At 37.6% G+C, this 25,213-nt stretch overlaps 1 long non-coding RNA gene across 1 annotated transcript in view; it reads left to right on the plus strand.

Annotated features, from left to right (window-relative positions):
• Positions 1-1,142: 1,142 nt before the first annotated feature.
• Positions 1,143-25,213, plus strand: part of LOC112958185 — an 80,342-nt gene continuing 56,271 nt past the window's right edge. The window contains exon 1 of the long non-coding RNA XR_003251376.1: positions 1,143-1,185. This is a non-coding gene — a long non-coding RNA (uncharacterized LOC112958185). The remainder of the gene's footprint in view (positions 1,186-25,213) is intronic.

A 25,213-nucleotide genomic window follows, 5' to 3' on the forward strand; every position in this document is an offset into this window, starting at 1 on the left:
GAAAACTGGTCTCTGGCAGTATTTCAGATGCATGAAGCAAAGTAAAGTTCAGCTCTATGTTGGTATGTTTTTCTAATTAGTTTGATGCCTGCAATAGAGTAAAACTAAATCTGAATAAATTCTCTGGAAAAAAAAAAGTGTCTTTTATTACTTCTTTCTGTGGTACAGTTTATGTGAGCAAATGGTGTCTGTGATTAGGAGGATAAATACCACAGATACTGACAATCTTTATTTAATTCTGTGTGTGGATATGAATAGTCATTTTCAGGTTTGGAATATCTATTCCTTTGTTTTGTGCTGTGTTGATATTACAGTTGTGTAATATCACTTATATTCCTTAAATGAATCAATTTAGAGACTATGAGGGGTTAGAGCACAAGCTGTTGCCCGAAATGGCAATTTGAGCAGGCAAAGAGGGTGTTAGAAAGATTTGATTTGCCAAAAGTGTAATTACTTCTTGAGGTTTTAAATATTTATATAGAGGTTTTGTGGGCTTTGTTACATTCACTAGAAAATAATGTGCTTTAAAAAATCAGCTAAATCTGTTTAGAGAACTAAATACAACTGTGGGAGGGTATCCTTAGTGTCTAGTTCTCACACAGTTATGCTAAGCTAATTTTGTTTTGTCTTTTCCCCTTTTAACTTGATGTATTTTTAAAAACTCAACATAACTTAGTTTTTTCCTTTATAAATATACCTAGACAGAGAGTGATCACACATGCATGCACAGAAAAGATCAGCTGTAATACGAAAATGTAGTAAAATATTCAAAATATATTATGCTTCTTTAGAGATGCATATCCCCTTTGGAGAAGGGGAGCAAAAAGTAAAGGTCAGTTTTAACTTTGTCTTTTGGATGTTGTGGATTTGGCAACTTCTCCTGTCTTACTGCTTTAGCATATTTAATTTGCAAAATGAACGAAAGGGGATTTGTGTTCTGGCTTGAGTCTTCAATTGATATATTCTCTGAGTAACTTGTGTATTATTTACTCGTATTCTAGTGGTAGCTAAAGGTCTCTAAGTTCAAGACCTTCTGATAAATGCTGCCTCTATGTGAGATAAGAGAAGTGAGAATAACCTGTTCCTTATGAGAAAGGTATTGCTACACTTTTAATGGATATTTTCAATTCTCAGATGCTGGCAATGATCAAAGGTCTACTCTCAAAAGAGGATCAAGAAACAAGGGTAGGAAACTTCTTTCATTTGTTTGTTTTAAAAGCAGTCTTTACTTTTCTTATCGTTTCTTCAGCTAGCAGTAGCCAGCTTACTATTTACTCTGTTCTCCAAAAGCTTTAACTGACTTCTTGTCATTTTTGATATTCTCCAAAATATGCCTTGTCATGTCTGCTCTCATCACTCGTAAATAGTAGTGCAGGAAACGCAAAGATGAAAAACATATATGAAGGGGAAAAAAAATCACTAAATGATTATTGTTCTGTTGCAAAAAGGGAGTAGTGACCCCCAAGATGTGAGCACGTTGTACCAACACAGTCAATACAAACATAAACCACAGTAACCCCTAGTGCATTTCCTTGCCCCACAAAGACTGCAAATTATCATACTTTTTTTCCAGTAAACTGATGGCCAAAGTTTTATTTTTCACTCTCCTCTATTGGAAGCCATTGCTTCCCTTGGAAGACAAATGTTTCCTTGCACTGATGAATGGACTTATTAGAAAAAGGGATATTGCAGCTTTACTTATAGTGGTGATATCTTGTTGCTCACTTCATATACTGCCTTATATAGGAAAGAGATTTTTCTTTCTGTATGTGTTATCGGAGTTGCAGTTCTCAGAAAGTGAATGCAGAGCCTTATGCGCATTTAACCAGGAAGACTGGATCCTGTATAGCATTTAATCAGAGCAGAAGCAAAACTGTATGTGAGATTGTAAGTGAGCTTGCAATATCTACAGACACAGCAAAATAAGTAAAGGACAAAACAAAGTCTTTCCAAGTACAGTTTCACTCTTTGCTCTGATGGTTTTTTTTCTTTCTATTGTTGAATGAAGTCAAACATTTTTCTGTTTCTACCACTTGACCTTTTTCTAGACGATGACGATATTTATCGTCATCACCTATTTGCCCCATTTCTCCATCAGGCTCCTCAGGGGCTGTGCAAGTGGTGTGCAGGTGCTTTCCATAGAACTCTTCCTTTTTACCTACCTGAAGAGTTTGAAAAGAAGGTTAAACTACACTAAATGTAAAGAGTAACTTGTAAAAGCTGCTGAATTATACAGTTACCTTCAAAATTAGTTTTTTTATCTAAATCCTCTGTGTTAAGCATATGTACATCCTCACAATAGAATCAGTAGGGCAAAAAGATGCAGGTGTCTCATGGGACAAGGAAGACAACAGCAGGTATCACCAGGACAAGAGCAAGAATAGGGAAAATAATCCAGTTGTCATGATGGGGGTGATTTCAATTTCCTGGTATGAACTTGAAAACTGAACAGCATAGCACAATGAAAAAATAAAATTATAGGAAGGTTGAAAAAAAAAAAGTTATTGACCTGTGGTGTCAGAATCCTAATAGGACTTGTCCTGTCCAATCTCAGCAAAAATGTGCAGTTAGTAGATGAGAAACAGCAAAGCTGCTTGGTTCAAGTGACCCCATGATTAAATCCAATATAACGTAGAACACTAAACCAAATATATATCAAAAGCATGATATGAATTCTCTAAGGTCTACTTCAAAGGTATATGGAAAAGGAACTGAAAAATGGGTAAAGAAACAATAACCAAAAAAAAACCATTGAAGACATGTATTTTATTTTCTTGGACTTTTTCAGGATGTAGTGTTGGGGGAAAGATGATAAAAGTAACTTCTTGGGGGAACCAATCCCCACAGTCTGTGCCTTAGGTTAAGAGTTTAAAGAAAAATGTGTTCTTTTACTGTATTATTGCAGAGAATTATCTTGTGTGAGCCCTAGCTCCAGCCCACATGGAGCGATCGGTGCCTGTGCATCTCCTGTGCTAACACTCAGCGAGTGCTTGTTCCTCTCACGCAGGATTTAACCTCCATCTTTCCGTGTTAAGATTTTCATTATATTGCCCTAGCAGTGAAGGAGGAGATGAACATCTAGGTGGGCAGGATGGCAAAAGATATCCGTTCATGGGGAGTGAATGCGTCACTTTGGTATTTATGTATTTGCACCATGTTTCTACTAAAATGACATCCTTTTCAGTGTAGATATTCCAATCATGCCTACTTAGGTCTCAAATTTGTCAATACTCTAAGGTGAACAAGGTGGTCTGGACTGCGTGCAGCTGTTAGATGAAGCTGCCTGAAAATAAGGCATAGAGTTTTAGTGATTCATATGACCTGGAGCATTCTGCTTTTTCTTTGTCCCTCCAATGGCAACATGTTATGGGGCGGGGGGGAGGAATATCCTAATGATAATTTAAAAGAAAAGGAGGCTCTAGAGAGAACAGTCTAACAAGGACAGGTTCACATCAGCTTGGATGGCTGTAGATGAGAGTAAGGTAGTAATTTGCAGTCTGCAAGCTTTGCTGAACTTTCCTCTTCTTTGCAGTCACCATCTAAGTTTCTGCTTGTTCTTCCAGCTGTACTGGGTTCATCTTGAGACAGAGCTTTAAAATGAAATACAGTGCAATATGTTTGCACCACATCTCTTAAGCTTTTTGTTTATGTGGTCATTTCTTTAGTAAATAGGAAATACCAGGACAATTTATGAATAATTAAAACCCTACTAAAACCTCTTGTTACCAGTCTGTGTATTTTTAATATTTACAATCTCTTTAAATTCACCTTTTATGCCTATTTGAGGAAATTTTATTCTCAAAAAATGCCAACAGAGGATCTGTGTTCTGAAGGTTAATGCAATAAAATAGTTCAATTTAAAATGTTTGTTCTGCTGTTTTAGTATCTCTTTAGAGAACTATCAAATTGGGAAAGGACCAAACTCTGTAAATTAGAGGACCAATCACACAATATGACAAAGCATATTATGTTTGCACATTTACCGAAAATTAACTCTAAGCCCAGTTCATCAACTGGCATGCACACTGAGGTGGAAGGAAGGAACCCGCTGGCACAAACTTTCTTGGAATAGGATAATGTGTTATACTAGATAGAGATCTGAACTATGCTGAATAGTCCCAAGCAATGTAACTGCTGAAATATTTTTGTCATCTAACGATTAGTAATGACAAGATCTTAACTCTGAAATGTATAAGTAACTGGTATGCAAATTATAGATTTTATTTATTGTGAAATTTTCACCCTTTTTTGATATAAAGAAATCATAAAAAAAAAAAAAAAACCTCCAAATGGGTTCTAAAATCTGCAATGGACTTGGAATTTTAAAGACTATTAGTGCTTAAGAACCCAAGATGATGAGTATGTAAAAGCTCGTTCAATCTAAAGCCCATTGGAAAGACGTAAGATTATGTACCTCATACATCTTTGCTGTTTGGTTCTCTCTGCAACAATTCAATAAAGAAACAAACAAACAAAAAAATCATCTGAAGGCCAATGGGAAAATAGTGGGAAGGAAATGAGTGCTCAGAATGCTAAATTTCCAGGTAAAACCATCCCCACTTCTTGTTTGAACATACTGTGAGACAATGTAGCAAAGACAAAGCCTGGTCCTTCTTGCTAGTAAGTGAAAAGTACTGCAAAATGACTCAGCAAAAAAGGTGTTACTGACCTAATCTTTGTAATTTTCATAACTGGCAGCTAATAATGTCTATAACTTAAAGTCAGAATATTCCAGTAATTGATTTATCTGTAAAATAGCATACTGCATCTCACAAGGCTGGTAAATACTTAAAAGCATTTGGATTCTGTGGAAAGATACTCATTTGTTATGGAGATAAATGTTTTGCAGATCATAAAATCCTGCTGTTGAGGGTTCTTCTTATAACTTGTCCTACATTTCAACATGAGTGTGAATTAGTGGTTATGTTTTTTTCTCTTCAGGTGACAATTTCTTTTTTCATCATTTTTTTTTCCCTCTGCATTACACAGTTCCTAGTAGCTCCTATTTGCTTTGAATATTTGTTCTAGGCACTGGTCAAATACAGAGCACAAGACCTTTTTAGTATCTAAGCCAGTATGGGAAGAGATAGCAGTAGTTAAACAAATAGCTAGTTAGGAATTAAGTGGGAAGAAGATATGCCTTTGTACACTAGAATGTAATGAAAAAAATGTTGACAATGTACAATATTATGACAGACTATCAAAATGTTCCTCTTATTTTTTAAACCACTTGTACTATACAGCTTTCATAGGTGACTCTGTTCTTGTGCATCAAACTACTCTAGCACCTGAGTTATACTCCTTTTTTCCTCTGTCAAAGAGTCTAGGATTACAGCATGTTCAGTATGTTCAGTAAATTTTTAGCAGCTCCACAAAATCACTTAAATTTCTGTATTTCTGTAATTCAGACTTTGGAAGAGAGGAGAAACGCTGGTAATGGAGAAGGAAAAGAACCATTATACTCTATATAAAACACTGCTCTTATTATTTTCATGTCTTCTTACCTTGTCTGTCTTTGTATGAGTTCTCTTGATCTTTTGTAAGTATTCCAGAGAAAGATTATTTCCTCTGATAAGATCAGGCTGCAATCAGCTTTTTGCTCAGGAGATTTCTTAAGGTTATTTTCTTTTTCTTCATTGAACATTTCAGAAGCATATGAACAAGTAAACCACAAAAAGAAAAAAAGAGAGAAATGGGGTGTTTTAGTAGGGAAGCATAGCATATTGGTTGTAGGTCTAAGTACTCAGTATTTTTCTCTTTCTTTTTTCTTTTTAATTTTTAGTTGTTGTTAAAAAGGTGGTGAAGCGGGTTCTGTGAATTTAACTAAAATTGTGAATTGGACTTAGATGAATTGTGGTTGTTGTTATGCTTGGACTTTTGTTGGGCTACTGACTAGTCTGGGTTCATTCTTGATGTGGCTAGAAATGCTACCCTGCATTTGAGAAACTGTGGATTAACAGCTTCAGAAGTTTGCTTCGTGTCAGGTATTTTTATCAGATTTTTTTTTAACTAGGAGCCTTTTGGGACCCAGTTCCACTTATTTCACTGAAATTACGCATTGTGTCAGAATAAATCTAATACATGCTAGAAATTTTCAGCTTTTTTCATGTCAAATACCTGCACTGTAAAAATAAATATCTGCCTCAGATTCCATTTTTGGAGCTTTTGTAAGGTCACGTGCCTGTGCTATGACAGTGTATTTGTGCTGTGGCTCTCAGACATAACAGGTTGAGAGCTTCTCTGCTTGTTCAGTTTGCAGATTAACATCTAGATCAGCTACAGGACAACGTTTTCTGGGTGTTACATCTGCAGTTCAGGCTAAACATATGTAATGCCATATGGTCACCGAAGGGTTATGGACTTTTTTATTAGGAAAACTACCAGAGCTAATATTAGATATGAAATACTGTGCACTGTTATGTCACCAAAATACAAAAAAAAAAAAGAACAATTTTAAAAATAAGATGAAAAATCAATGAAAAACATCTTCTGTGTCTCTATGAATTTCTGTTGGTGTTCAAAGGTATGCAATGGCTATAACAAAACCTGTAAAGGCAGAAAGACTAGACCTGTAAAACATATAGCTATGTTGTATGTTTACTTGCAGTCTTAATGTTTTTCAGAGGCTGGGTTGGGAGGGGAAGAAGTTCTCTGTGAGAGCACTTCACTGTCTGTCAAGTGTTTGTAGGCTATAATGATAACAGATCATAGCATCACACACATGAAGAACAGGAGAGAGTATTTCAAGTTATAAAATCCTGGATCCAGCTATGCTTTTAAAACTAACTGGTACTAATGTTTAGGTCTCAATCTTGGAGGAATTCTGCATCCAAGGTCCTTGGGTAGCCCCTTTCTGAGTAATTTAGGTAATGTACCTCTAGTATCTTCAGCTAACAAATGGGTAAAGCTGCCAACTATGATGAGAAACTCATCTTAGATCTGTTGTATCCAACTGTGGTTCTGTTTTTCAAGAAATATCTGTTCTCCATTCCCTTCTTTCTGCAGTTTTTTAGTACTCCCCTCTCTGGAGCAGCCCTCGGCTGTAACCACATACACCTTGCGTAGCCCTCAACTTCCCATACGGTCTTGGGTGATGCAGTTGACATGCCAGCTCCGTTGCCTCGGCCCTACCATCCTCAAATACTTCTGCTATCCCTTCTTCTAGTATGTCAAAGCAGGAGTACGGGGTGCTACCAGCACCCATGTGTTTTACCACCGGTGAACAGTCCTGAGTTTACGCCTTGGTGCCCTTAACAGGCCAGCAAATGCCCCACTGTGTTCTGACATGGATGAGCACTGTTTCTCTGGGCAGAGATGAACACTGGACTCGGCACCCACCAGACTGATATAATTATTTTGAGACGTGATGCTGGAAGATGCAGTCATTCCAGACACTGTCGCGAGGGTTGGTCAAATATAGATGTCTATCTGCACTTATTAAATCAGTGCATTGCCATTTATGTGCATTAGCGGTTTCCAACTTTGTTATATTGCGTAGTAACCAAAAAGAAGTAATGTACTCCTTAATCCAGAAAATATTGAGGCAACATACTAGGAAACATATGCTCAGGCAATACAACTTAAATTGTAAGTCCTAAAACTCAATTTTTTAAAAAACCAAAACACAGATAACTTCATTCAATATGCTTGAATGTCTGTGTTTTGATTAATCATTTCCAAATCTTTTTCTCCATGTAAGAATTAGTTGTGCTGAGAAAACCTGTAATTGGCTTATTTCTATCTCCTTGAACAAGCCTATGTTGATTAGAGCTGAGATAAAAATCAGAATTTCTGTCCAACAAGAAATCACAGTATTTAAACATTTGATGTCTTTCCTCAAATTGGGTTGAAACTGAAGAAGCTAAAATGGTGAAATTTCATCTTGAACATGAGTTCAGGGGGAAAAAAAAATCAATTAACCATCTCATGATGGTTAAACCATTGAGCGAACTTTAATATTAAGCACTTGCTATGGCACAGACTTGCCTGAGTTATAGTTCAAAAATTTAACTTATTTGTCTCTTCTGGTTCCCTGAGACAATTGCTCCTCCCTAGGTGCAACCTGTGTGGACCAGTGTAAAGAATTTCTCTAAGGGGAAAGTTTGATCAACAAGGTCACCAGGGACAGAATGCAATAAAAGAGAAAAGGAGTTTTCTTCAGGACATGGGAAGGAGAACAACTTGGAGTGATTTGCTATTAAATGAAATACCAGCAAAGGAAGCAAACATTATTCCAACATCAAGCAATAGAACTTGTTATTCTTTTAAAAAAGGCCAAAAGTGAACTCTTTCCCTCCTTGCCCTCAAAAAAAAAAAATCCACTCTGTGAGCCAAACCCTTTCCTTTCTGGAATACACCATACAACGTACTTCTTTCTAGGTAGAGGAAGGGAGCACAGGAAGACACTACTCAGTCAGCTAGGGGAAAGTGTGCTGATTTTCAGCTGTGCATGTTGGAAGGAGTTGAGTTGCAGAGGCTGAACCTGTGTTGTTTCTGGTTGTCTGAAGGCTCTGTTGCAGATGCACATGTGGCTGTTGTCCTCACTGTAAAGGGAGGTCACCAATGGAGAGCTGCACCAGTGCCTCATGTCTGTCCAGAGCCATGGCAGCCAACTAGGAACAGTAGACCTGAATGTTAGACCTGATTTTCTTTATTTTGTCTGTCTTGGAGTCATGCTGTAGGTGTGCCTGCTTGAGCAGGAAGGTTGGACTAGATGATCTGTAGAGGTCCCTTCCAACCTTAAATATTCTGTGAATTCTGTGAATTCTGTGAATGATGATATGCTGTGTTTATCTGAGAGGTGTGCGTGCCAGGTGATGTGACTCTTCTGGTGGAGTAACTGTGAGGTGGGACTTGCTACTGCAAGAAATGTGGTAAAATCCCTGCAATCCTTATGGCGCTGTTACTTCAAATACATTTTATCATCTTTAATTTTGAAGTATGTGAATTGCATAATGAAATGGCAGGTTTAAAAAACTTTTTTTTTTGCCTCTTTCCCTAATGCACTTGTTTGAACCAGTACATACCATGTCCTGCTGGACCAAAGAGACTGAGTGCAAATAGGCTGGCTTCTGCCTTGGGTCTGGAAGAGGGCAGTAATGCTTATGGCAAGTGCTTTTTTCTTTTTTCCTTTTCCTTGCATTGAAAAATAATTTCAGAGGATATTTTTCTGACCAGCTCCAACTTCCTTTTGATCACTAAGCACAAGAGTTTCCTGGTAGGCACAGCCGTAAACTGTTAAGTCTCGGTTGAGTCCAGACGTGAAAGCAGCACAGTTTCCAGCCCTCACAGCCTTTCTTGACCAGGAGCCAGCTCGGTGGTGTCTGGATACATTAATTAGCTCCAGACAGTGCTTACAAGCAGAACTTTCACTTTAATTTGGAAGTGGCTATTGAACAACCAAGGAAAAAGTGCCCTCTAAGCCATATGCAGTAGCTGAAAGCTACTTTAGAAGCTTTGTATCTGAAACCCTCAATTAGACCTCAAAGTAAATGTGTTCTTAAGTCTGTTTACTTGCTTATTTGACAAGTTTTGTTTTGAATGATGAAAACCATAAATTAATATATTTTTTTCATCTTCCAAAAATGACTTCTAATGCGATCCTAATGGGCTGCATGTGGGAAATTCCAGGAGTCGATCACTTGTCCTGTGACTGTATTAAAATACGTTATCCAGGCACGGATCTCGGTTATTAACACGTGTATTATGCAACAGGCGGGTGGGAAGGTGAGGAGTGAGCAGAGAGCAGTTCATCCTCTGTGTGTTGTGGCCGGCAGTGCCGCGGCGGCCCTGGGCGCCGGCCATGGCGGCACCACATGGCCCTGCAGCCGCTTGGCTCGGGGCCAGCGCCAGCCCCGCTTGCCGGAGCCGTGTTCGTTCCTCCTGTGCCTTCCCGCTCTGTGCCGCCGGGCTCCTGAGGCTGCTCATTAGCCCGGGCACGGTGCCACGGCCACCCGGCCTCGGGCCCGCCGCGGTGGCGCGTGGCCTGGTGGCGTCGGTGGCCCCGCAAGCCGCCGGCCCCGGTCAGCCGGGGACAGGCAGCTCGCGAGCCCCGCTGGGGTGAGCTTGGCTGCGCAGAGGCACTCGCATCCCTGCAATGTGCTCACAACAGGTCTGTAATCCCAGGCCTCCTGTTACGGGCCCCATACGGCCCCGGCCCGCTGCCATGTCAGGTAGGAGGCGGCTGGCTGGACGTACTGCTGCTGCTGCACCAGCTATAAATACCCTGGCTATCACAGGCTGTGTTTGTTGTTATCTATTTTGAGTGATTTGTCTTGCATTTTTTGCATGAACTAATTTTGCAGTCCTTCTAGTCACTGCCTTTAATATTCCGTTTGTGTCTTCTATTCTGTGGCTACCAATATAGGCATCTCCACCAACCTAATGGCTAATGACTTTCTCCTCTTTCCATTAATAGAGCCAATAATGCTCCTGAGCGACAGCAAGATCATCTGCTAGAAACCACATTACTGTTAATAATACAATACAAAGAAGAGAGTAAACTTATTTCAGCACAACAGCCAGAGCATCCTTTTATGGTTTTGGGAGGGCAAATAGGTTTGCTTCCTCCTTCCCTTTCAGAAAGTTTCCAAAGTTATCATAGACCTTAAGGGACACTTCCTCCCCTCCTCCCTGCCCTGCTTTTCATGTATTTGGTCACTGATTATCAGAGAAATGGGATAATAGAAGTATTTTGATAAGTGAAACAAAATATGGCTTTGAGATGGGGGACATGCTCTCCAGCAGCAATGTTTGTAGACCTCTTTCTCCATGCCGAGTATCCAGCTCTCGCTCTACCATGGAATGTAGGGATTATTTCATAGAAATTTCTTCATGTGCAAGGAATTTTAGTCTGTGAGTTACAAACTGTTGAAGCAGCAATAATAAAGTCTGCATGTGAACAAATACCTGACTGTTTGGGTACCTGCCTGGCCAGCTCTCATCAACATAGTGTAGAATTGCGTTCTAAGGTTTTAAATTGCATTAAAAAGGTGTTCTGGGGTAAAAATACTAAGTTGGCTTTTGAAAACTAATCCTGTTCTTTCAGGAAAACAATGAAAAATTTCATCATGCTACTCTTTTTATCCACACTTTGCACTAAAAATACATTGTTTTGTAATCTTTTCTATAGTCAGAAGTGTGCTTGTCCACTAGATAAAGCTACTTTACATAAACCAGTAGTAATGATTAGTCTGTTTGAACTGCTTCTTGCTTATTTAGAATAAAAACATTTGGATATTCTTTATACCAAATAAGAATAAAGAAAATTTGGTTTCCAGCTCTGATGATGACTAGAGCCACTTTATAGCCACATTATAACATTAATGTGTTTTGCCATTCACCACAGATATCCTCAATGGACATAGTCATGAACAGCAGGAAAAAAGCTACTCTCATATATCCATCATCTTTTTTAGAGAGAAAGAGTAGCGTTGCACCACTCAATCTGCCAGATCAAATTGGTAGACCCCTAAAAAATGAGAACAAATATGACGGTGCTGCTAGTAATAGTGTAAAACAAGTTTGAAAAGCCTGTTTGTCCACATTTTTATAGCAAAGAAAAAATAAAATATTGGTTTATTCTATTTCTAACTTTTATATAAATTAATAATTGATTTATGACTAGCTGATCCAAAAGAGCGTAATATTTTTTAAAATATTTAAGTGCATTCAAATGTTAATGTAAGCATGCTCCATATGTTTCAATATGATAAAAAGGCCCCTTTTAATGACTGAGATTTATCTATAAATTATGCCAATGAAGACTGAGGCATTAAATTTCAAACCTACTGGGTTCTGCTGTATAAAATTCTATTCATAGAGCAATTCTAATTAATTCCTGACCCTCCCAAAAGGAATTCCCACTTGTCCAAAACTGCCTTGGTAAAGAAAATCTTGTTTAAAAGAACACTAATAACCCTATAAAGCTGCAGTTTCTCTAAAGAACAAAGATTTTCAAATCTGAGTACTAGAACATATACAATCAATTGACTTTCAGAGGGTGCCTGACCTAGAGAGCAATTCTGCAAGCTAAGTGCCTATATGAACATTAAAGCTGGTTACATGTCCCCTTATCTCATTCACGGAATGTTATTCATAAAATCTAAAATCAACAAAAACAAAAATGCTTATGCTATGCATTTTACGGTCTCTGTAAGATGTTTAGAGTCACGAATATTCCCACTTGAGTAAGATAGCTATAGATACAGTCCTCCCTGGACTAAAGATCACAGCTGTAAACAAGCATTAACCTTCCATTCAGAAGCATGGTATTCTTGCACAAATACTCCAAATACACCTTTTTTTTTTTTTTTCCTGAAACCAATTGAGGAAGAAGGTATTTGCCATATAGCATGTCTATAATGGCTCTTATTGCTTCTGTCTCTTAATATATGATTATTAGTTTGCTTCCTCCTTTAATCTTCGAGGCTTACATGTTTGTTGCATGTTTGTAGCATGGGAATTCCTGTCTGAGAGGAGCTCTGTGAGTGCAACAGTGCCTGTGCAGCCAACCCTGGTGAAAATCTGTTTATTAAAAATGTGTGATAGACCCTGTGCCATGCTCTGATGTCGCAGGGAAAGGAGGGGGTACGATCTCTCTGCTCAAAAGCTGGGATTTTCCTAGTATCACCCACTCCCATGCTGAGGTGTGACCCCATGCTTAGTTCATGTGACTTACAGTTTTAAGACAACTTTTATATTGTTAAAGAGGCTCTTTAATGCTAAAGGCTGTAGTTTAACGGTAAGGAGAGGACAACAAGGCCTCTTGGTTAGTTCCTGTAAAAGACAAATTTTCACCTTAGTAATTTGGTGAATATGTTAACTGTTTATCTTAATACAAGAAATCAGTTGCAAATAGAATGAATACTGAGCTTTGAGCATTAGGAGATGAGTGTTTTGGTCTGCATTAAATATGCTTCTCAGTTATTTCAAATATGCTTGCTGAGTTTAAATGTTGGTGTTTATGTACTTTAAAGAATGATTTAAATAGAAAGAAGCAGACAACCAACGATGTGTTTTGTGACAAATGCACATGCTAACTAGATATTCAAGAGTCGTTAGCAATGTGTCTGAGGCTTTAGTCAAAGATCGTTCCTAATGGAAATATTTATTATCAGTTATTTATCTTGTCAYTACTACCTCTACAGGGTTATGAGTATAGCAACAAGCCAAAATATATGTAATAGTTTTAAATATGTAGGTTGTTTTTCCTATTTGCAAGCTAAAAGAATCTCTTGTAATAATTTATCCATAACTGCTTATAAGCATAAACCTAATTAAATAACAGGTATTTAACTGTCCTTTCTATATCTTTGTTTCATAGATGACAATCTGCTTCTAAACCATTAGTTTTTTATATCACCATAAAACTAGTCTTTGTATTAGTGTCCTGTAGCCAGATCTTCAGTCACATCTTAATAGAAAGTTTTTTCATTTTTAACACGTTTTTCTTTTGCACAACTCCAGTGAACTCACCAATTACTTCATTATAACAAGTTTTTACCATTCTCTGTCCCTTCAGCACTGCCGTCAGGGTCATGGTTAAAGCTGGGTGAAATTGTTAATAATTGGACATATTTTTTCTTTGTCGATTCCAAAATCTGAATGTCCTGGTAACCTCTGCTTTCCATGATAACTCAAGTAAGAGGCAAATAGACTTTCGTGGATGTAGTATGCTCYACATATACTGGATTTCTGTATCTTGTAAAGTCTCTTTTCTCACAGCTGTTTTGATACCATTATTCCTGGAACTGAGCAATGCAAAGCTGAGCGTGCCATTCTGTGAAGGGTGAGGGGCTGCCAGGTAGCAGTTCTTAGATCACATTCCTGCTCTGGTTTTGACCTTATTTTAGATTATGCACTTTGTTATTGCTTATTACCTTGTTACTTATTTAGGATAGTGACTGCATATTGAAATGACAAGCTTGAATACTRAAGTTTAGAAAGAAATGAATAAATATTTTTGTACATGAGCATCAATAAGGCCCAGATCCAGGGCACATGAGAGACCTTATCTCTCCGTGTGCCATGTTTGAGTTGACTTCAGCATTATACATAACAGAAAAACAAAAGGTTTGGCCATGGGGAAGGGCCAGACACGTAGTCCTGGTGGATTTCACTTTCTCACCCTCTTTGCTACTTGTCACTTATTTCACTCRGTTTCTGAGCCATGGGAGGCTGTTTCATCCTACCAGCTAAACAGAAATAGAGGAGACTGTAGCAAGGCTTAGACCTGCTCCAGCTAAACCAAATACCCAGCAAAAGTAGTTGGTGAGTGCTGCAGGCAAGGCTTAGCAAAGAGCAGCAGCTGAAGGAAGGGGCTGAGCAAGCATCCGTATCGCTATGCTTACCAGCTCAGATCTCTCCTTGATAACAGCCTCTCTTTCTAGGCAGGGGATAGTGGATGACATGGGGAAGAAATGAAAGAAATTGATAACTGCCCTTCTGTACTTCTGTTTAGTTATGTGTATTAACTGAAATGAATCATAAACTGCTTATTGAAAGCTTGGCAGTACCTGGGGCAATTTTTCTTTYTTTCCCCTGACAAGTGAGCAGCCAAAAGAAAGTGTTTTGCTGAGCAGGTACTGTTAGGCTCCTGCAGAAGCTCATTTCAGATTGCTTGGCTCTGGGTGGTTACTGACCAGGAAAATGCTTGCAAATCAGTGAAACAATCAGTGAAGAAATGTTGTCTCTTCCAAAAGGATTTTTTTAAGGAAAAAAATTTCATATTTTTAATACTCTTGTTACATTAAGAATTATATGTGACTGAATTATGGTTGCTGCGGGAAACGGCTTTAAAGTTTCTCGGCATTTATGTATTTAAATTCTTAACTATGACATTACAGTTATGTAGTGGCTCTGAATATTAAGTTGATTTAAGGGTATTAATACTATGCATAATATGTTATCCTTAGAGTGTAAACATCGTAACACAGTAACAGGATGCAAATTGGAAAATATTCTTTACATTCTGGGTATATGTAATAACTTTTCTGCATTAATTTTAATAGTTTATCATAGTGTTTATAGTAAAGTGACTTAAATGAAACTTTGATTTACGAAAGTTTAAAGGAGCCCTGAATCATTTTCAGGATCTTGGAGTATTATAATGTCTCCTCTTTGTCTCATGCTTTTATGGGTGGGACAGGGGAGCTTTGATAAAATGTTCCACAAAATAATGTCTTATAATATGTTTGGCTTTGAGATAATGGACACTTTTGAAAAGATGGCATAGGTGAGCAAGCATTTAAAAAAAAAAAAAAAAAAAGCCTCATACTCTAATTTTTGTACGTATGGTGGGAAATACCTTCAATCACAATACATTTAGTTCTTAAAAGACATTAGAATATATGGACCCTAAGTCCATTTGAAGCCAGTCCCTCCTGAGTGCATGAGGAATAGCAAATGCATAAGTGTAGTGCTCAGATACCTAAAAAAGGCGGAAGACTTGGACATGGCCGCAGCCAGCACTAGCAGAAAACAGTGTAAGACAGTTTCTATCTGTCATGCAGGAAAGAGAAATTAGTCCCTCAGTCAAAGGCATTACATGCCAAATATCCTAAGGGGCTCTATAGGCTTACAGCTTGAAAACAGGACCAAGGAGATCAAATTTCCCATCCCTATTGTGGTTGGGATGTGATCTTAAACCATGTCACTTCTCAGACACTCAGTATCCTCACCCATTTTTCYGCCTTTAAATAAAGAGTGAAACCTTCAGGGAAGAAATTCTCTGTATGTCGGTATGCTGCCTTGCCCTGACCTGGGCTGAGCCTTTAGGTGCTTCAGTGCAGCACATCATGCTCTAATCCAGCATCCACACTGTTGCAAAGTGTCTTCAAAGAAAATAATGCATTTATAGCAATTATGAATAATGTTTCAGTTACCTGAAGCAGCAATTTCCATACCACCAATGTAGTACATGCTCCTGCCAGGAGTGCAGTAAGTAAATGTTGTCAAAAATAGATTGTAATTTTTGCTGGTTTCCAGTGCTAATGCACCTTTTATGCAAAACAATCACTAGATTTCTTTTAAAGATGCTTTCCTTGTGCACAGAGTGCTAATGGAAACACATTCTATATGGAAAACCGTTTACTGTTTGTTTTAAAAAACAGTTTCTGTAACATGCTTTTTATAAAATGGAAATGCATTGTAAACACTTCTGTGTTTACAATACACTATAAAATATTTTTATGCCACAGCATCTTTAATAGTAAGGTACTTATGTACTGCACTGATTTTTCTATTAAAACACATTAAAGGAGGCTTGTTATAAGCCAATATCGAGTTCATAATTTAGATGAGCAATTTTAACTAAAAAGGATTGGTTTCATATAGAACTGTTTTAATATATTRCTCTGACTCTTAAATAATTTCTACTTATTTTCAACAAAAGATAGGGAGATGATAAAAGAAATACCAATTAGTTTTAAGGAAGTCCCATTAAAACATACTTGCTTTCAGATGGATGAAAGTATTCCTGTAGTGATGTATACCTCACCATCTCTGCAGTCTTCCGTTTCCACCTGCAAGTTAGGAGACTTTATTACTACTGCCCTTTCATCCAGACAAGGCTTATTTATACAAATTCACATTGTAAAGGTCAACCTCAGTGAAAATAGCTCCCTAAGGTAGTAGTCTGAGTTCTTTAGTGACACCTCAAAGGTTTTGGTTGGGAAGAAACATGTTAGTCTAGGAGAACATTATTCTGGGGCCTTGCTCTCTGAGGAGTTCTCCCAGGCTTGGTTTTATAGCTTGCATGCCAAGCTGCTCTGCAACTGACCATGGGAGCTGAGCAGGTTGAGGTCCTGAGGCCTCTGCCCGCTGTGGACATCTCCATCCTCCTCTTCACTGTGGCATGTGCCACTACTGCTCCTGCTTCCCTTCTCCCCATCCTCAACTCAACCATCTGTTTGTTCAATGGAGTGTTTTATGCTGAAGAGGTGACATGTAAAGGGGAGCATCTTGCATGGAGAATTTAGTTTCTCAGTTTGCTCTGGGACAGCAAATAAGACAGTGCATTTGAAGCACTAATTTAGCTTTGCATTCCCTGAGATGGTTCGCTGACAGCTGTCATAATGGCCTTTCATCATTTCAAAGGACAAGGAAAGGTTCTGTGCTCTTTATTTGTAAATTTGGGAACAGAGTGGTTGGAGTCTTAAAAGGGTCACTTTTGTTCTTAAAGATTAAATGCTATTATCGAGCTCTACGAATAACTCATCTTTAACAAGCTTGGGWTTGCTAAAGTACAGTTCTAGCACAGCGAACACTTACACTCTGGCTCTGAAAGTCTTTGGATCTGTACTTTTCATCATTAATTATAGAAGTATTGCAAAACCTTAACAAGAAAAATGTGGAGGAAAAGATATATTGGTAGGTAGTTCACAAGATGCCTCTCTGTGGATGAGGAAGACCAGTTCTTTGAATGTGACTTGTTTAAGTGCAAATTTAAATATATAAACACTTAAGAATGATCAGCTGTTCATACACTGTGGGTTGACATTTACAAAGGGAAAACATTTGATCAGAAACTGAGCAAGTTCTCAAGGATTTGCAGGGATGAATCTAAAAGATTGCACCTTATTTTTTAGAGCAGACCTCCAGTAACCAAATATCTAAGAAAAAAAAACGATCATTCCTATTGTAAAACAGATTTCTAAACATGTCAGTTCTTCTCTGGTCATTTTATCCTCACTGAATTTAGTTCATGATCTGAAGTTACAACTATTTCTTTTTAGTCATTACATATAGTGTTGGGGGAACAAAAGGGACTAGATTTTGGAGCTAGAAATGGAAATGCCATTTAAAAATTAAATGTGGTTTGAAATCCTTGAAATTTAGTGCAAATATGKAGGAATGAGGTTTTTGCAAAGGAGTAGCATCTATGGGTCTCTTTTTTTAAACGAAATTAAAATGTTTTATAGCAGCTCCTTACATTGTCTGGAACAGTTGGGCAAAGAGAGGAAATGGCTTTCTCCCAGTACTTATCAAATAACTGATCTGCAAATTATCACTGCCAGGGACAAGGTAGACAATAACAGTATGTTCATAAATCAAGAGTAAAGATGTAGTGTGTAAGCCAAAATTCAGGAGAATGAATGATTAAAATGAAAGGTTATTGGGTTGAAATGTGACTACTGAAAACTAATTGTTATTAAAACTCTGCCTGGATTTTCAGAACAAATGCATTGTATAGTGCATTTGATTGTGTATGGTTGCCTAACCTGAACAAAAATTAAATATATAGATTACAGCAAGTAATGCCCTGCAGATGCACACATGACCAATATTTCCAGAGATGATATGCTCTAGGAAGTCTGAGACAATAGCCTATGAAAAATATAGAGAAAATAGAAGAAAGTTCTAGCAGCAAATAATGCTTGTAAGAGTATGAAAACTATTTTCTTCGGTATCATCCAGTAACCACTCAATATCATACTCTTYGGTAGGAAATAGCCAGTATCTTGAACTTGCAATTGTTTAGTTGAGCGTATTTAACAAAGAATGTTACAGGACGGAAGATCTAGTTATTTGATTGCATTTTCTGCTGTACAGTGCAGAAATAGAGCATAACCTGATAAAATACTTAAATCTTTATACGCTGAAATGTACTTCAGTAATATCTGATTAGAAGTTAATATCTTGGGTGATCTATCATTATCAGTATTAAATGTATTATCCCAACCAAAATCATAAATTTCATTTTACTTGTGTTTAACAGCAAACATGAATCAGAAAGTGTTTCCTGAATTTTATTAAAACTYTGTTATAGCTCATTTATAACTGAGGATGATGAAGTACTTGCAGAATGCAAAACGGTATAATCGGCAAAAAGATAAAGAGCTCCAAGCTACCTGTTCTGTATTGTTAGCATAAATGGAAAATAAGATTGGACCTAATGTTTTTTCAAAATTGCTTTGGTTTTATTTTCTAGAAAATTTTATTGCTATCTGCTTTGAAGTGTAGTTTCATGAAGAGTATCGAATCTTGAAGTCTTTGCCCAGACCTTTCTCTGGTATGAGTTCTGCGGCAGTGATTGCATGGGCTGCACAGGGCAGTTTGTGGGTGGTATGTTTAATTAAAATGCATTTGGTATTGAAGTTTCTTAAAAAAAAAAAAAAAAAAAAAGCAGATGACTTTTTGTTTTTTAATGGGTATTGCAATAGATTGGTCCTTAGGCGTGATGGTGATGATTTGAATTTACTTTGTCAGACTTCTCTGTAAAATGTGTGTATATTCTATATATCCTAATTCTGAGGCAGTGAGGATGGAAAACTGTGAAGATCTGCAAAGGTTTATCTGGTGCCTTTAGGTGGTTCTAGCCCAATGCTATAGCTGAACTTTGGGGTTTGTTTATAAAGTAGTGGAGAGCTTTATTTTCCCCTGACACTGCAGTGTTGACGTTGGCAGGGATGAGGAGACCAGGTGTGTGTCACCTGCAGCAATATCTTTAGTCAGTCTGGAGCAGGGAACATTTAGTCCTGGCCGAGATGGTGCTATTAGGTCTCCAGGTGAAGAGCAGCAAACTATGGCTGTAAGTTTTTTATTACTGGAACTGTTTGTCTATTTAAAAAAAAAAAAAAAAAAAAAGCCCTCCTTGTGACTCTCTACTTTTGAGTATTACTTTTCACCAAAAGCAAGTGCTATCTCATACATTAAGTGTGGAAAAGTGAAGCAATAAAAATTGATGTATGGTATTCAAAATATTAAGCCATTTTGTAAAGCTCTAAAGACTAACAAATATCAGGAATTAAGAAGACATTTGTGATGTCTAGAAATAACTGATATTTGGAAAAAGTGTACCTTGATAATATATGCATTTGCTTGCAGTCTTTCCTCAATGCATACTTTACCTCATTTTTCTTCCCTTCCTCTCTGCCCCTTGCCTCCCCTCCCCACCCCCATAGGTGTATTTAAGCATAAATATGCAAGAGTAGGATACATGAGGTTTATTAGAGAACTTTGCAATGGGAATTGGACAAATGTGTCATTTCCAGGCCTCTCTTGCTTATTGCTTTTGAAGATAATGCAAAGTGATAACTGCTGGGTGCTCCCTGCCTACTGAATGGAGTTTCAAAACAAAGCACCAGCCCAGCAACAACAGAAACCTCATTCCCATCCACTGGAGCAGAGGAATACATGCGTGTGTCTCTTTATCTGATGTTGTAGTTTACACATTAAACAAATTCAGTGTAGTATTGAGCAAATAAGTTGTTTGCTGTTGGAGGAAAGCACTTGGGGCTAAATGATTCTTTCCTCACAGCTTTTAGGAACAGCTATAAAGCTATTTTGCCTATGAAAGTCCTTATTTAGGCATCTTTTAGTGGCTGCTAGAGCTGCATAAATCTACAAGAACGYAGTAGTGAAAATATCTCCGAAAAGACAGGATTTGCTAGCACAGATGACTGCCCTTCCTGGGAGACTCTCCAAGAGGGAATTTATCCCTGATGCCTGCCTGCCTTTAATGGGCTTGGATGGCCATGCCAACGCACGGAGAGTAGGAATGGACTSTCTTCATGGGGAGGGTGGGGGCAACCTTTCATTTTCCTCTCATACCAACCTGGAGAGGGACTCTGTCATTTTCTTCTGTGTAGAGACTTTAGATTATTTGCAGAGCTGACSTAAGATTGATTCCAAGTTTAGCATCCAAGTCAGTGGCTTGGATTTTTCCAGGTGGTGGTGGTTATAGCCCAGTGTCATTATACAGCAAAATATTTCCTAYTGTTGAAAAGTTCATGTTTGAATTAAATCTTATGTATCACTGTCCAATGTGGGCTTTTGCACTACTATAGAAAGGGAAGAATAAGTGATTTTTAAAGAGATATTAATGAGTAAACCTAGTTAACTCCCCAAAACACTTCAAAGGTATACATTTACCACTTATTTCTGACCCTGACAACTTCTTTGTGAATGATTGCTCATTCTATGCAATTTTGTTCTCTTTATTTGCATCCCAGATCCTAATATAGTCTGGGTTTGCATTCACATGACTGTAATTTTTGAGTTTCTCAAGGCTCTTTTATAAAATTAAATGCAAGTATATTAATATGAGTAAAAGATTRTTTCTTTCTAGGTTTTTTTAGATCAATTGAACCTTGGCAAACTCAGAACCATTCATCCTTAGACATGCAAGCCTACCAAGCAGAAATACATTAAAAAGATCTGGAGAATGAGTTAAACTCTCCACACAGGAAGGACACAGACTCTTTCTGTTTCCCATATCCTATGTAGCTCTGTGTACTGCTGCAGTAAATCAAACACAACTGCAGCTGGCACTCTTAGTTTAGCCTTGTTTTGCAACTCTGGTCATTTCAGTAGAGAAGTACAAAATAGTCTTACCTCACACGTTGACCCCCAGGAGCTGAGGTCTGTGCACACAGGGCAAGGACTGGCAGAAAGGGCAAGTAATTCTTATGGCTATTGGAAATAYTGTGGGTGGAAGGATGGTATTTGTGATTATTATGACTAATTCATTAGACTTAATTGCTATTAGCGGGTTCGGGGCAGCTAGGATTGAGTGACATAGGTGGTCAACACTGACTGCTGAATTGCACCCCTACCATGACCTTTCTTTTTGCACCTGTGCATTTTATGACTAAATGGCATGTTCAGATAGCTAATAGAAATTGCTGTAATGCTAACAATGCAAAACACTTTGTTCCTATGCAAGTGTTTTCAGGATACATTTTATTTTGTCCATTTTGTTCTCAAATGACAATGGAATAGTTTTGTCTCTACCCTAGCTGCTCATTACACATCCATTTTCCCGTTCTGTTTTTTTTCCCAAATATCCAGGTGTTTTGTGAAGTAAAAATTCCTTTAGCATAGCCTAGTCGTAGTGATAAGTTTAAAGAGGGAGATCATCACCTGCATGAGGACTCTGACCCAGAGTGTGTGTGTGTATATATATATATATGATATATATAAAATATCTCTCCTTCTTGATGAAGATATGCATAATTCTTAATTTAATAATTTAATAATTTAAATTAATGATTTATGATATAAATCAGGAATGGCTGCTCTAATGCTAGTGGAGTTACGCAAGTGGGAGGAAAATCAGGCTACAGATACATGACAGTGAGTGACRCAAATGTTGATAAAAATCTCACCTATTTTTCTTTTCTCTTCAAGCTGCAAAGTATTTTTTTAAGTAAATAAGACTCACAAAGACCATAGTTTTAAAAAAAAGTCTTCCTTTCTCTTTTTCTTTTTTTTTTCTTTGTTTTGGAGAATCCAGCAGCAAGCTGCCTTTCCTTGCCARTGTCAACTGCTATGGTTTTGTTATTAGATTCTGTATGAAAAGTGCAAGAAAGAAATTTGTCAGAACTAGGTGCAATTACTCAAAAATCCTGGCACTGATGTATGCATAATTTAATCTGCAGTGTATGTATGTCAGTAGTCCCTTTGTTTGGTTGGAGAGTTTTAAAACACTTTATTTTGCTATTAGTTACTAGAGAGTATATAGGTGTAAATACACATGCATGCAAACACATACATATATAGGTCTTTAATGAAGCTTCATTAATCTACCTTTTTTTTATTGCTGTGCTTTTGCTATTAAGAGTTTTTCTCTCAAGAAGGAAGCAGATCTAAAACTTAGTGTTTGCCACTTTTCCCTCATTGTGCTCCCTTATTTTATAAATCATAGATCATATAAAGGTGTCAATAAAGTAGGGGAATATACATGCAATGCGGGCTCAAAAATATTTCAACAATGGTAAAAATAACCAGAAGTAGTGTTTGAGGAAAACGTAAGTTGCAGGGACCAACTGTGGTCTGAAATGCCTTTTCTCTGTAGGATGGTGGTCCTGGGAAAAGAAGGTGAAGTTAATTGTGCAGTAGCTAAAGGGGAATTTTGTTGTTATGACTGTTGTTTTATTTCCATTGATGAAATCAATGATACTTTGTGYGGGTACCATCCACTCTCCCTTGGTAACACAGCGATATCTGCGAGGTCTCAGAGGAGAGGAAGAGGAGGAAGATGTGAGGCAGGCTCCAGGGAGGTATCAGAAGGAGAGCAGGGGCTCTACCAGCTTCCTCACCCATCCCCAAATCCCTTCCTGACTTGAAGGGAATGAGCGAGAGGAAGGGCATCATGTCTGAGAAAGGCTTCACACTATTTGATATATGAAGCCAAGCTAGTTAAGTACCACTGGTGATGTAAATATTTACATTTGTTAAGAAATATACTTTTGCATGATAATTATATCCATTTGATGCATACCATTGTGGCTTAATAGCGAACATTAAAACAAGATCTTACACAGAGAAACCCTTGTCATTTGGCAAAGAGAATGGCACTAATCCTCCACTGCTCTCTCCCTCTGCCGTTTTAATTGGTAATATCTTTTCAGCATGCAGGTGAAGTAATCTCCTATCACGCTAAAGCAGGCAGCCTAATTGAAAAGAAATACAAGTCAGCTAGTGCAGAGCTGAAAAATTCAGCTAAAATGCAATCTGTCATTATCTTTCCAATGCCGATTTTAAATAGGTATTAAAGTAAATGGGGGAAACATCTTCCCATTTCTCCCGCGGTATCACTTCACTTTGCAGAAATCCCTAATCCTCAAATGAAGATTCTGCCCGATATCCAACAAAACACTCAAGACTTAGCCTCAAGTGTCTTGGAAACAGGATCCAAAAATAGGGGAATAATTTCCTATCATGAATTAATCTCATTTGAAAATGATTTTAAAAATACAGTTTATGCAATGCAAATCCTCGCTCCCAAAATAACCTGTATTTGTGGTTGTTATGCCACAGTCAAGAGATAAATTACTGCTCAGTGAGCTGTTTCAGCACAGCAACGTGAACTGCAGCTAGGATTAAGGAAATTGATGAAGCATAGTGTACCATGAAAGAAATGAAAACATTTTATAGGGCACATGGGCTTTATTGACAGGTTTCTACTTTCTAGACACAATGAACTCCTTCAGCAGGAGATCCTATTTGAAAAGTATCCCTTAATAGAAAATTATATGCCACAATGAGAGGTATTCACACTTTCTGTTCCCAAATTTCTATTCATTGTATTGAAATATTTTAATTTAGTTGAAAAATTGCTGTGTTGTGGTGCTGAGCACTCTCCTTTAATGGAGAAAATATTTTGGTTTAATAGCGTGAATTGGATTGATTTGAGGTTGAGACACCTTATAGGTCTGTAATTACAAATGCTCACTTCTGAGAAAGTAACATTATCAAAAATGCATTAGATGGAGACCTATAGAAAATTCATCAAATTCTTAACAAGTCAGACCCAAACMAAACCTTACTAATGCTATTAAGCTTAAAGTTTGCTTGGTGCTCATCTCAGGCACCTTTTTCAAATTTCTATGCTAAATGAAGTCCCCATGACTGTGAGAATCCTGGGGTCTGCACTGAATTGCATATGTGTAGCAAATTTTAATATATAGTGAGCTGTAGAAAGGTATCCATAGGTGAAAACCATCAAATTAAAAAAAAAAAAAAAAAAAATCCACTCTAAAACACAAAACCTATTTGTTTTTTTCTCAGCAGCTTTTCTTTCTTATTCTTTCACTGAAGTGAAATGTTCAGCTCGATTAAAGAAAGGCTATGCTCTCAGGAATAATCATGTGTTGGTAGAAAATGGAATATATGATATGGCATCTCTTCTTTCTGTTATTTTTCTTTATGTAATTTAGTTCACAAATTGGAATTCTTTTTTCATATAACGTGTGACTGAGATCCAGCCTCTGCTCTGGATGTAATTGTACGGAAAAGAAAACAAGAAATAGAATTAGGAAGAATCCATTCCTAATGTGTACATTCTACTCAGTCTTTCTGGATCAATAGCAATTAGTATTTTAGACAGATGCAATTCAGTAGTTTTAAAGGCTCTTTCAGTGAAGTAGTCTAAGTACCTTTTAATTCTTTCTTTTCTCACATGCTTTTTTCTTGGAGTCCATGTAGTCCCCAATCTAAGGAACGCAGGTTTAGTGCAAGACTTCTTCACAGACTGCTCCCATAAACTGTGTTTTCAGTCCAGCTTAATCCTGTAACTGCTYGCACATACGCGTGTTTAAAAGCAAAGCTTGCCATCTCATTGATGTTGAGATCTTGCACTAGCTTAAATGGCTTTGCCCTATTGGAGTCTAATAGACAGAGTGTCTTTGGCAGTAGCATTTTCTCTGCCAGCTCTGCAATTTTATTTTTGTAGTTTGAGCAAGATACTTGCACGTTAAGATCTAAGGGC

The sequence above is a fragment of the Nothoprocta perdicaria genome, unplaced genomic scaffold (assembly GCF_003342845.1).
Source record: "Nothoprocta perdicaria isolate Ctin4 unplaced genomic scaffold, notPer1 scaffold_81, whole genome shotgun sequence".
Lineage (NCBI taxonomy): Eukaryota > Metazoa > Chordata > Aves > Tinamiformes > Tinamidae > Nothoprocta > Nothoprocta perdicaria.